Source organism: Gadus morhua, chromosome 7, assembly GCF_902167405.1.
Source record: "Gadus morhua chromosome 7, gadMor3.0, whole genome shotgun sequence".
Lineage (NCBI taxonomy): Eukaryota > Metazoa > Chordata > Actinopteri > Gadiformes > Gadidae > Gadus > Gadus morhua.
In genome coordinates this window covers 10,581,550-10,595,923 of record NC_044054.1, presented here as the reverse complement: position 1 = coordinate 10,595,923, position 14,374 = coordinate 10,581,550, and the positions used below count along the sequence as shown (strand labels likewise).

The 14,374-nt window shown below is 45.1% G+C and overlaps 1 protein-coding gene across 2 annotated transcripts in view; it reads right to left on the bottom strand.

Annotated features, from left to right (window-relative positions):
• shroom1 (shroom family member 1) overlaps nt 1–14,374 on the bottom strand; it is a 30,920-nt gene that overhangs the window by 15,024 nt on the left and 1,522 nt on the right. Inside the window, exon 1 of one of the 2 annotated variants that reach the window (XM_030362224.1) lies at nt 1,693–2,301. The exons of the other annotated variant lie outside the window; for it this stretch is intronic. The gene's annotated coding sequence lies outside the window, so the exon portion shown is untranslated. Of the gene's footprint in view, nt 1–1,692; nt 2,302–14,374 lie in introns of those variants that run through there. 2 annotated transcript variants of the gene reach the window in all.

The following is a 14,374-nucleotide window of genomic DNA, read 5'->3' as shown; positions in this document are numbered from 1 at the left end:
GAGCGGGCTAGCTGCTAGCTCTGGTGAATGGCATTTTGAGTTGTCATTAGCTCCCTGACAGCACTGCCAGTGCTGCTCAGAGAGGGCGTGCCTGGCCCCGTCGCCATGGCTGCGGCTGTCCCCTCGGTGACTGGCTGCCATCTCCACATGACTGGATGAGGTCCCTCTCATGTGCAGCGGCAACATACGCATGAACATAAGCAGGCTTAAGTATTGCACACAGTGAAGAGTGATCCAGTAATTGCCCACTTGCTTATTGAAATAACCCAACGCTGCTCCGACGTCAAATAGGTTTTACTTTTTCAAGGCAATCTTTTAAGTCCATAACCTTCGGTCAATATTTGAGTGAATACTCAAGATAATGTTCAAGATAATGTTAACGTTAAACAAAAGGCTAAGTACAACTTCCTCGCCTCGCAACGATGCCACCCAGAACCTATCAATGGAAGTGCAAACAAATGACAGCAGGACCCCCTAAGAGCCAGAAGAATGTAAGGTCAATGTTTTAGTACGAGAGCACGATCGCTCAGACTCAGAGTAGGTGTCAGTCGAGGACTCAACATTACTGGAGGAAGATTGGAATATTAAGACCTGTGAACGGAGAGAGGGAGAGAGGGAGAAAGGGAGAGAGAGAGAGAGAGAGAGAGAGAGAGAGAGAGAGAGAGAGAGAGAGAGAGAGAGAGAGAGAGAGAGAGAGAGAGAGAGAGAGAGAGAGAACGAGCAAATTAGATTGACAATAAGATGGAAGGAATTCAAAGAACCCTGCAGAAGGGGAGAAAGGTTTGAGACCTCTCAGGTGCCTGTGTGTTTGAGCTTGACCTTTGTTCTCCAGCCTTGAGACTGATCCTGAGACAACATCAATTCACAGACCAGAAAACCAGAACCCTATAAAACAGAAGCCCAGAAAGAGAGGTGTTGTAGTAAAACAGAGAGGCCACCTTGACCAAAAGCCACCGTCCTGTCCTCAGAGCTAACCGACCAATAACCCGTGGTACGTAGAGGAATGTCACAGCCTAGCGCTAAGAACGTATGCTGTTTATACTGAATGGTGCTGTAGCAGAGGGACTGGGAGCAAAGTTTAATGGATGTTCATATCGCTTGAATGGGCACTCTGAGCTTTTATGTGTGACAATGTTGCCATGTTGCCAAAACATACCATCCTTGCAACCAATCATGATCAGCGTTGTTGAGCGTTGGCACTAATGATGTGGGGCGATGGTAGAAGAGGAGTCAGCCTCAAAGTGAACCGGGGAAGTTAGTGAGATGCGAGAATCACGCGCAGAGGAAGAAGAGGAAGAGGAGGAGTAAAAATCCATAATCATTGAAGAGAATGATGAAGAAAGCGGACGAATAGGATAGCATAGTGTGCGTGTGCGTTTACGAGTTTGAGTGTGTGTGCTTGTGCGAGTTTATGGGCGTGTGCGTGTGTGTGTTATGCCACTGGGCAGCATTCAATGTAATGCCTTAAGTCTCTCTGGTGACCAAGATAAGCTGTCACACTCTAATAATCTCTGCATTCCAGCAATGATTTGGGCTAAATAGGTATTTGTACGACATTCAAGATTTAGCCTGCTGGTTCCTGTTCCGCTGCTACCACTGTACTTCCCCCAGAGCGTGTGGATTCACCATACTGGCTCGTGGTTGTTGTTGACACACACACACACACACACACACACACGTCATCACCTTTACCTGAAATGGCAGCGGTTAAAACCAGGTTGGCAGAACGGAGAATATTCCGCGAAATCTGCGAATACAATAACAGCCTTTCCTCAGGCGCACATTCCTCTGCCTCCTCCAGTCAACAATGAACCAGGAAGTCGAACAGGCAGGCGGGCTGCGGGCCGCCTTAGCAACAGAAAGGACCACAGGCCTCTCTCCCAGAATGAACACCTCCTGTCTTTGTGTCTTCTTGGGGGGGGGGGGATGGGGCAATTACTTTTGTATTAGGGGACCCCCAGGGCCCCGGAACCTGCAATATGATCCAAGGGTTGGTGGGGGGTTCACAATGGATACTGTTTGAATTGTGGAAACTACACACCTTCATGGGTGTGTAGTTTAGTTGTGTGGCCGAATGTGCGTGTGTGTGTGTGTGTGTGTGCGTGCGTGTAGTTAAATAGCCATTGGAAGGGATTTCTGGAGGATTTATCTTCAGTTTATAGGTAATAAACGAGGTGGGGGGGTTGACAAAAAGGTGCAAACTACGTGCTGTGGTTAATGTTTAAACAGATTCACATAAAGAGAGACAGACAGAGACACCTGTGCCACTACAAAGCAGCTCTTTACCCCTCTCAGGGACAAAAACATAAGTAAGTAAGTGTAAGTAAGTGTTGCTGTAAAATGTATCTTATTGTGTATCTTATGTATCTTAACATCTATGTTATTGTGACAAGAAAAGCCATAGCATGGAAGCATAAAGAAAACTATTAAACATTTTGAGTTTATTATTTTTGTCAAATCGATGCGTGGTTATGAACCTATCGTATTAACTATGAACATTTTCTGTTGTCACTGCATCACGATGGACCTCTGTGTCTTGAAGCAGCTGACCGAGGTGATGAGTAATCACACTTTAATTTCGATCCATTCTTCTTTGAGCGATGTCGGCGAGGAGCAAGAAGAACGAGAAAAGCAACTACGGCAAGAAGAGGTACGGAGCGTTTGGCCAAAGCGACAAACATGTGAGATTCACCCACTGACCCGCCGACAACTATTTCACCCCATAGGACAGCGGCCAACTCTCGCCCCAATCTACGCACATCCAAAGCATTGCTTTCCGAGTCCTGTGCTGCGATGAGAAGGCCCCTGGGAACGAGGGTACGGACAACTAATCCCTCCTCATGACATCCTCGTCCTGCGTCATCCCCACTTTCCTCGAGCGATGGGCATTCTGGCCCGGTCGCATAACCCCCCCCCTTGCCACGGCTCTGAGCCATCCCACCAAGTCAGCATGCACAGCAGTTGCCCTTACGCTGTCGCCCCCCCCCCCCCCCCCCCCCCCCAGCCCAGCACAGGGCGACCAGGGACACCACCTGACCACACAGGTACCGCCAGGGGGTCTACGGTGACGGAGTGACGCTGTGAATGCACTGCCCACACTAAAGGATACGGTTGCGTTGGACTCTCTCTATCTCTCTATCTATGTAAGGAATCAGCCCTTCGGTCATCCTGCATGCAACCTCTAAGGCCAAAAGCCACTTTATCCGTTTGCGCTGCTTATTCGATTTATTTTAAACTAGTGACGAACTGTTCCACAAAAAAAGAATAGAATCTCCTGGCTCTAATGAACATCTGCTATGCGTCACTTGAAATCAATACCCTGATAAGGATTGTTATGCATAAAGCATTAACAAGCCCTTCATAAAATATGTGCCCGTGAGGGTAAAAGCTCATTAAAAATGTCCCAGTGTGAATTAATGGAGCGAAGAACAAAGTGCTCCATTATGGCGGAGCAAGCCTCTCTCTATATCCAACTCTCCAAAAGCGCTCTCTCTCTCGGACTATTGGGTTACATTAATACTACGGTTTGGTGTGCTGTAAACCTACAATTTGTTCTCCATTAAACATACTTCATGATCGTTTTGTCTAATGGCCTTAAGTGTTTTGCAATATGTTATGCATTTGGATAAATTTAACACTAGTCCTGGTACTGCAAACACTGGAGAATAAACATATGATATCATATTTATCTAATTTGCTTCTTTGCAGACTATGTGTTTTTATAATTACCATCTATGGCTGGGGAGTTCAAGCCTTCTCTTGAACTCCCAGTGGTCGCTGTGATATGATTTCATAACTATCATCAAACCCAGGTTCCGTGACTCTCTCCGCCATGAAGGAGGTGATTCATGGCGTGCCTCCATGACTCTTTCTCTGTCGATCTATTGTGAAACTCAGGATAACATTTCCCCAGCGACTTCCTCCGAGCACCAGAGGAAGTCAGGCAGTTCACACTCCCCTGACACAATAGCCCCATCGCTCAGGGGAGGAGAACAGGCACTCCACAACACAAGGGGGGGGAGAGGGGGAGAAGGAGGTGGGAGAAAGGGAAAACGGGAGGCGAGTAGAAGGGAAAATAAACACATTTAGATGGATCAGTTACAATAGCGATAAGGATAACAATGGTGTGGTTCAGCGACAGTTATAATCCCCCTGGTCGTATATGCACATCAGTGTTAGTGTAGTCCAGGCACAAAAGTCCAGTCGGACTCACCAAAATCTAAATGCAAAAAAAACGATAATTAAAAAGAAAAACATGAGATTTATTAAGGATAGGACATGATATCATCCAAGACTGATTTTCATAACTGTTGCATAAATATACTCACATGTTGCATTACATGTGAGGTTCAGGAGTTATATATATATATATATAACTCCTGAACCTCACATGTAATGCGGTCACATTGCATGTGAGGTTATATATATATATATATATATATATATATATATATACTGCAACCTTTGTGTGTGGCAGCTCTTATCATTCCGACTACGTGCCTGGCAGGGACACGCAGAGACAGGAATGTGCACAATAAGCGCACGGCACAGGTGATTACTGCGATACAGGCACTGCTAACAGCAGCATGAAGCCTGCCCATGCCATGTCCATCACTGTTAGGTCACAGCTGTTGTAATCATGATGTAATAAGGGTGACATTGCCCCTTTATAATGAGGCACTTTCTCTGCACTCGCTTCAAACCTTGAGAGAGAAAAAGGGCAGATGAGAAAAGAGATAGGACTACATTTTGCTCCGTTTCACAGGACATGACAGAGAATAAGTTGCGTGACCTATTATTGAAGTTCTTTAAAAGGTGCTGCAGGTGCGAAATAAGATCTATGATTTGAATGTAATTTATTAAAAAGGCTGTAGCTGTTGGTCAGCTTATAGGTCGATGTGTGTATAGGGGTGTGTGGATATCAGTTTTGACTGTGAACCAGCCTCAGTAAGAGACTAGTTTGATTTTGGACCAGTACTGGCTAATTTCTGAGCAATCACGGCATCTCTTCCCTGATTTTGTCATCGTCTCTTTCCTCACTTGATTTGCCATGAGACCGTTTTCATTGTAATAGGAGGTTGTCTTATAATAAATAATAAGGAATCATTGTAAAAGACAGAAATAGCAATAGATGTTTATAATTGTATTATAAAAATAATAAAAATAAACAAATTAAACAAAAGTGGAATGCTCTCTTCTTATGCTCGCCAAACACTACTCTTAGGTAGGACCAAGACAAGGACAAAGTTGAAATTCCAACCAGCCAGGGACCTGATAACATTTATTATACAACAGTTAGATCCGACCGAGTCATTTGATTGGACAACAGGTATTCCATGAGTTCTGATATAGGGTGTAACGTGTCACTCGGGTTTCAGGTGGTTCTAATAACCGTTAATTACATTAACGAGGTGAGCTGTTAACTCATCCGAACCTCACCTACCACCAAGGGGACTGTCAACATATTTCCCCGGTTGCACAGTAAATGGACACACAGATACATTTGCATGACACAAAGTAGCTGGCCTGCATTAACATGTAGCCCTACACAAAGTACAAAGCTAGTGGGCAGGAAAATGTTTGTGTTGCTTGGCAACAGCCCAGTCCCAGTCACTGAACTTTGTCTTGGTCGAGCCAAATAAATAATTGAATAGAGCAAACAAATTATGATATGTTGTTACTTATTGTGTGAATCAGGCGGTAGAGCGGGTTTACTGGTAACCGGAAGGTTGCTAGTTCGATGTCGAGGTGTCCCTGTGCGAGACGCCTCACCCTGGGTGCTCTTGACAAGCTGGCTGTCGCCTGGAGGGGTCGACACCCCCGTCGGTGTGTGAATGTGTGGATGAATGGGTGAATGTTAGGGTGTATTGTAAAGCACTTTGAATCGCTACTGGTTCGGAAAGCGCTGTATAAATGCAGTCCATGTACCATTTTTTACTGTGAACTAATAAATGGCGCTGGGATTCTCTTCAGGCCCGGCCTGCTGCCTCGTACCAACGACCAATGAAAGACGTGCTGATATGCAGCAAAGCAGCCCTCCCTCTAATATGGAATTGCTTAAATACTCTGTCCTCCTTCCCCTCATTAAATATGCGCACAAGGAAGTTAAAACATAATAGACAGCCATGCATGACCTTTGGCGCAGCGTTTTTTTTTAACGACCAACCCAAACATTGCCCAAGTGTTGCAGGGGGTGTGCGTTTGTCTCAAACAGTAACCCATAGCACTGGTTGTGCGTTTGTGTCAAACAGTAACACATAGCATTGGTTGTGCGTTTGTCTCAAACAGTAACCAATAAACACCTTTTGGTATTCAGTGTTCAAAAGAACACCTGCTACCAGTCAATGGCAAACATCTTTAACCATTTGACAATAATTCAGGACTGCAGATAAAACAAAGTTTAAAGATCCCATATCATGCTTTTTTAGGGTTTATAATTGCATTTAGGGGTACTACTAGAATAGGGTTACATGTCTGTATGTAAGATATACCCCTTATTATTCTCACACTGTTCATTTCTGCAATACCAATTTCAGCATCTTTCAAAAACTTTTTCATCCCCCGAGAAATTGGAAACATTGCGGATAGCCGGGAGGCGGGACTTCTGCACTTCAGCCCCGCCCACTGCACAGCCTGACGTCACACTGTTAAGGAAGTACATTTTGAGCGCAAACAAGCTGTTTCACACACTTATTGAGGGGCGTTCTCATACGTTCTCGGTGGGTACAAATACTTTTTTTTTTACGTCCGATTAGCGGAAGTAAAACACGTATAGATACGTCATGTAACAGTATAAATTAAAGGGAAAAGTCGAAAAAGCATGATATTACCCCTGTAACTGTCTTCCTCCTTGAGCAAGACGCCCAATCGCTCATAGCTCATAAATGACATCACTGGGAGTCGCTTTGAACGAGAACGCCTGATAGAGGTCTAAATAGCCGGATCTGAGAGAGCGCTCCGTGTAGCGCTCTCTCAGGTTACGGGCTAACCCCTGGTAGTTGCCCCTGGCCAACGAGCCCAACCACACAATGACCCCCCCCCCCCCCCCCCCCCCCCCCCCCCCCCCCCTTCACAAGAAAGAGCCCACCTACATCCATCCAGAGTCACACAGACCTCCGTCTGTCTGCGTGCCTCTGTCTGTCCTCCCCATTGACTGCGTGACACCGGAGCCTTGGGGCCGTTACAACTGGGTGTTCCCCACTGCTGTCAGCTCCGGCTCCTCTGGTTTTGTCCGGTGCATTCTTGCGTTCCACAGATGAACGGATGGGTCGTCTTATTACAAAAGGTATTCTGGACGGATACCGCGGCGGCGGCCAGAATCCAGGCTACGCTCATGAATAATACCAAGGTATCGGGGAGACGTTTATACCAAAGAGTAAAGAGATTAGATATTGAAAGTTTTCCTCTCTTCTGAAACACGTCATCAATCCATGAGTTAAGTAAGCAAGAAATCCTTCATTGTATTGCTTGGTGGTTATCGCTGTGGACTTTACCCCAACAACATGGAGGGCACCCAATAGGTGACTTTAGTACCATAACTGACGTGTTTTTGTCTGTGTGTGTGTGTAAATGAGATCATTATCATCACATGTAGGCCAGCAGATTTTTTTTAAATCTCTCTCTCTCTCTCTCTCTCTCTCTCTCTCTCTCTCTCTCTCTCTCTCTCTCTCTCTCTCTCTCTCTCTCTCTCTCTCTCTCTCTCTCTCTCTCTCTCTCTCTCTCTCTCTCTCTCTCTCTCTCTCTCTCTCCCTCTCTCTCTCTCTCACTCACTCACCTGCTGGTAAAAAGGCATCTCACCTGCTGACACATGACATCATGTCTAGGCCTAAGAGTGGCCACACCGTGTGGAGAAGTAGGAAGAACATGCGATGAACCAGCTCCCACTCAAAATGAGGAAAGCTGCTTGTTCATCAGGAACATGACAGGCGCTGCAGGAGACACACAGACCCACCTGACCCCCTGGCCGCTGCCGGCCGGCGGCCAGGGCAACAGGCAGCCATTTGCTTTGCGTTGGGAGATTTGAATTGCAAAAGACCCCGCCAGGCTCAGACTGACAGAGGCAGGGTGAGGAGGGAGGGCGGGGGCACCCTAACACCAAACTAGGCGTATTAAGAGACGTTTGTCGACTATAATATGCCATCAAATCCCGCAATATTTCCTTGAGTTTCGTTAGAGGAGAAGATACCCTTACTTCTATTCTAAAAGGCTGATAACTCCTGAACTTCACACATGGCCAGCTACCAGGAGTTGGAACAATTTGGAATACTATATACTATATTATATAAATATATATATATAGATATATATATATATATACAAATATTCATGAATGTGTGTCAGAATGTGTGGTGGAAGAGGAGGGAAGGGGTCTTGGATCAAATCCTCCTCAATTGGATTCACCCTTATCTCTGAGCTATCCTTCACTACATCCCAGTCCTTCTCCCCAGTTAGACCTGGTAAGAGAGGGTTCAGATGAAAAATGACTTTCCAGTGGCAAGGAAAGTCAAGCATTTTACAATCTGCTAGACGTGTATGTTTATAGTAGGGACATTTCCAAGAAAATTATCTTAAAGCAGCTTAGTTTCCCAACTTCATCAACCTCAGCCTTAAGTAAATAAAACAAGGGTTGCCACGAGTTCAATGTGTTGCAATAGCAGTTATCCTGCCCTGAATGGACTAGAACTACATAGAGCTTATTAAAAACAGCCCATTTAGATTAAGGGCATTTAGCAGACCTCTCTGAGGTGCTGGGATGCAGAGGTTGTTAGTGCTCTCAACGAGCATTAACAGCTAGATTAACCCATTCCCTGTATCCAAAAATGTGTAGTGCCAGTGCCATTGGAGTGGCAGGACGTAAAACACACAATAAGTGCGTACATTAAGTGCCAGGACGTACAAGATACAATGAGTGCGTACATGAGGTGCCAGGACGTACAACATACATTAAGTGCGTACATTAAAGGTTGGGTATGGAATTCTCTTTTTTGGCAAGTTTTGCAAAATTACTTGAAATCCTTATCATAACCCACTTACAGCCACTGAGTTAGAAGTACTGGCATGAATATCATCATCTGTGGAACGGGCAGGGCTCGAAAAACTCCAGCCAATCATTTCCAGACCCACCGAGTGGCATTGGACAGTAAATACGTCAATCAAACGGTCGTACTGCACTCCCCCTCCCCCGCTCCCCGCGCGACCCCTTCCGGCACGAACTCAAAGCTCGTGACCCAGAGCAAGCTTCTGTTGTTATCCTGCGGTAGCTACTGGAGCAAGCTAACTAGCTAATGGCTCGCTCTCGCGCATCTGTGTTCGCTTGTGCATGATTGCGCGTCCATTTACTTGGAATGGGTGGAGTCGGAATCAGCGTTGAAGGAGGAGGGGTAGGACCATTTGAGTTGTGTATTTTCAAAATCTGCTCGCGTTTCGCAAATCCCATACCCCACCTTTAAGTGCCAGGACGTAAAACATTCCATTGGCCAAATAGAGCTCGTTAGTCCCGCCCCTTCCGGTGGTCCCTATGATCGTAAAGTATGAATGGGTTTCAATGCAGAGAAATAATTATTATCTGGTCCCAGTCTTTATAGACCCCGGATTACACATTATTGTTTGTGGATTTAAATGATATTTTTTCATGTCAAGAGTTTGACAGTTTATTGTGCAATTGTTCAGTTAAAGGCTGTAGACAAAACACAATGAGAACGACTACATCTCGTATGTGACGTAACGCTCCACATGCCCCAACTTACAATAGTTTTCACCTCCGATGCTGTTATCCTCCCCTTGGAAAAAAACCGGTATAGTGGAGCAGAGAGATCGCCATGTCTGTACCAGAGTGGTGGTGACATATATCGCTCGCGTCGAGAGCAGCCAGAGCTGTAGTTCACGATCGCATTGGTCCCATGGGGTCTACCGGAAGGGGCGGGACTTACGAGCTCTATACACAAGTAGTTAACAAAGTAGTACCTGGGAGTTCAACAGGCACAACATTTACAATCATTTCATAACTTAAGTATTTCATATCTTAAGTACCTAATTTTATTTGAGTACATTTACAACTTTTGCTGCAATTTAAAGCCAATCATCCTGCTTTTAACTCAAATTCGTGAGTCTTATAAATCAAATCAACTCTCTGGGCTGAAGAGGACTTTAGCTCGTTAGCGCAAGTGGTGCCTTTCTTGCCAACAGGATTTTGCATTTTCGCCCTTTTTGTCACTTCTGAATGATATTTTATTTATTAATTTTATTTGTCCAGAATTGTATCAGTGGGCAATGTGTGGAGGACCTCATTGATTGGTCCACCAATAGCTTTAGAGTACTCCCAGACCAGAATAAAGGGCAGAATAAAGAACAAATCCAATAGATTGATCTATAAAGTGGAGTGTCTCTCTCTCTTATTACCATTGTGACAACGCACTATTTCTGAAATGGAGTTTGACCCAGCGTCAACGAGCTGACATTGAGTTATCGTTGTTTATTTATTTTTATTGTCGCGCTGGTATCATCCTAGCATGTGTTAAAAGGATGCAGGGTTGTTTGTCTCATGTGCCATTAAAGGCAACCTTCATGGATCTTTCAAGGCGGTGGCCACGCGGCTAGGGGCATGTTCCTAGCGACAGTAGAGGAACGAGGTAAAAGTGTGATTTTTGTGGTTTTTAATTTTTCGTCCGTTACCAAGGAAAGCAGAGATGATAATAATCACATGACAGCATGAATCCGGTGATCTGTGTGTGTGCGTGTGCGTGTGCGTGCGTGCGTGTGTGTTCAATTGCGTCATCTCTGGGAGCAGAATAACAATGGCTACCGTCAAAGAAGTGTGTGTGGGGGGGGGGGGGGGGGGGTACGGGTAGAGGAGATCTTGAGAGAACCATATTGTGGAGGCAGACACATAGCACATAGACACACACACAAACAAACACACACACACACACACAGAAAAGCCACAGCAGCCAGTTTTGGTGCATCACTTGCTAGCGATCACAAAGTCCCTCCTCCCATTCCCCCCACTACCTCCAGCCCCCCCTGTCTGTCATTAGCTGCTAGGAGAACACAACCTGGCCTCCACACACACACACACACACACACACACACACAGACACACGCACGCATGTGCACAAGTGCGCACAAAGGCTGAGTGAGTCCGGGTTCGGTGGAAACACTGCGACGTCCGGTCGTTTTTTCCGCTCCTTTATTCGGCTACGGCCGAGACGCTGTTTGTTGTTCAGGCTTTGATGTCTGCCTCTCTGGGCGAATACAGCTGCAGCGTACACAGGCCAAGGCTGTTCCCTCACTGGCTCCACGTTTAGCGTAAAAGCACCGTGAAATCGGACTCACAGAAGACCAGACTTTTTCCACCTAGTTCGCCCGTTTCCACGGTCATGCTATTCACCTGTTGGACAAAGAGCTTGCCGTTTCCCCGATCAATTATGTGAACATGTTTCCGTCGCGCCCGGTCCCACAAAAGGCCGACACACGGGCGACCAGCCTGTTGAGTCGGTCTGCCAAGGCCTGCTCAAACACAGCAGGATTAGAACACATTCCTCCTCGTCTCTCGTCTCTATTCTCTATTCTGTTTGCCGTGGGTCATTCTGCCAAAGTGAGGTGCTCTCTGAAAGACCGCTCTTTCTTTAAATACTGAATGCTAACTAGTTTTTCATAAGACATATTTTTAACCAATTAAACAATGAGATAACAATCTATCTTTATATGTTCTATGGGCCTATTTGTTGCTGAATTTAAAGAAAAGATGTGATGGGAAAAAAAGATGGGATATTTTAATAAAACATAGTAGGCCTGTCCGCATGAACGTGCGCACACACACACACACACACACACACACACACACACACACACACACACACACACACACACACACACACACACACACACACACACACACACACATACACACACACGCAGGTGACATACAATGCTGACATATCACATGAACAGTCTTATGGTAATTCAATACACGAGGGTGTGGTGCTAACAGATAACCATTATTACTGAGAGCACACAGCCACACACATGCCCGGCCCTCGTATTAGCTACTGATAACCTTTGGTATTTGTTTTCTCAGAGCCCAGCTGCTCTGCAGGAGCTGAAGAGACCATTCTGTTCTGCTGCATAACGCAGGGAAGGAAACCCATAACTCACAGGCCTGTAGTCTCCACCTAGACATGCACATGGGCATACACGTCGCAGGCACGCACACACTTCCCGATCAGTATTCACTTACTACTTACTTACACTTAGTACCACAGTACTTACTTCAGTTTAAAGCACCGAAAAAATCCTAAATCTCATCCTATCCTGTTGCGCAACGAGTGAATGAGGAGTTATCCACTCTGAAATGACGTTACAAAACCAGGCCTTCAGGCACTTACTCCAAATCTATTCTAAGTCGGTTCAAGATCGAGAAAATAAATGAGGAGCATAACGTATGACACAGATACTCAGCAGACAGTAAAGTATAAAAGTATAAAACAGTTGCAGACCTCTCTGCACTGAGTGATTGAAGGGCTTGTTCCTGTCACTATCACTCTCTAATCACACCCGGGTCACTAGTCTGACTGTTAGCAACCTAACACTTGTCGTCAATGAATAACTGTGATTCCTACCTCATCGACTATCACAGAACATCATCTACAGTCAGACCCTGTTGTTCTCTGTGATGACGTTCTACCATTGTGTCGCCCAGTAGGTATTGGTTAATCTTATCGTCTTTCCTCCGGCCTAGTTCCCAGTATCGATATCGTGACCTCATCCTGAGGAACTCGTCGGTCAACCAGCTGCAACCACCATTATCAGAAGTGCTTTGAGTATTTAACTAAAGTTAATCATCCCATTTGCAAGCATTAGTGACAGGTGATGTCAGGAATCACATTAAGGAAACACTAGTTCCCTTGCCTGTTCGGTACGTCAAGGTTTTTCAATGATGTCACCTTTATTACACTTATCTTGTCTTATCAACCGCTGTAAACCTTAGCACACACACTTAGACACACACACACACACACACACACACACACACACACACACACACACACACACACAAGCAGGCACAAACCTTTTGAAACCTTAATGTCAATTTTTATGTGGTTATCTGCTGGACTTTGGCAAGGACTTAGTAAACCTCGTTAATAGGTTAGCATTTGGTCATCCCAGTATTTGACATTAACCTATTCATACAATCATACAATCATACAATAGGCTAAGGACATTAAATGCGCCCACACCTCCTTAACAGTTGGCCACAAAAGAGATCAGTACAATTTCAATCAAATTAATAAGTGATTCAGCATTCATTCACTTTGCCAAACATTTCCCGAAACCAAGTAAGTCCAACGGCACCATTTCATGGTTGAAGGCAAAGCAAGTACAAAGGTGAAAAACAACAACACACGTAATGGGATGGCTCTACAATAGCCCCTTTTTTCCACAGGAAACAATGTGTTGTGCTGTGTAACCTGAAGCCAAGCTACTACGTGTTCTTCTCCCTGGGTTCTCCCACCTCATACCTCAGTGGACACGACGGCCATTTGGTTCCCCCCCCATATACGTTGCATTTCATGATCAAGCAGTCAACAAGTGTTGGCCATGTTGAAAGTCAATCATTTCGGTTGAGAAAGTCAACTAGAAAGTCAAATACTAAACACCATGTTTATAGTGCAGTCGTGTCACATGACACTGTTTCTGGAAACAGATGTGTGTATGACTTGGCTGTGGTGGCATGTCAAACAAAAATACGTAACTGTAGAATTGGGAACACAGAAGAAAAAACAAAGATTGGATTTGGCTAGTACAGCATCGTAAGGTAATTAGATCGCTCTACTGAAAGGCAGCCTTATAACGACCAAGAACATCATTAATTAATTAATTACACTGTTCATTATTGATGAAGCATCTGATAATCATTCAAGACAAAACAGTGACCATTTGCCCCTTAAAGGCAAATTTAAATGTCACTCTTTGTTTTGTAATCAAATTGATTATTATGTAGTTCCTCTTGGCGGCTCATCAGAGCAAGCAAGCTGATGGAAAACTGTTACGGAAAAACCTCAGATAGCCAGGTGACTTTATTGATGACGTTTTTTTTTTTTGAGTTGCTGCACCTCAACACAACAATAAAAAAATCAACAAATAGCCTTTTACCAATGTTAAGTGTACAGAACCTGACTGCAATAGAGCGAGAGAGAGAGAGTGTTGAGAGAGGTTTCATAAGGTAAGTCTACCTGCTGGCACTGTGGCGTTGTGGACACACCTTCTGTCCCTCTCTCCCTGGCCTCACCCTTTGTCTCATTAGAGCAAGAGGAAGAGGCCAACTCAAACAAAAACAAGACTCAATAGGTAGAGGAAGGCCCACACAAGCGCTTGA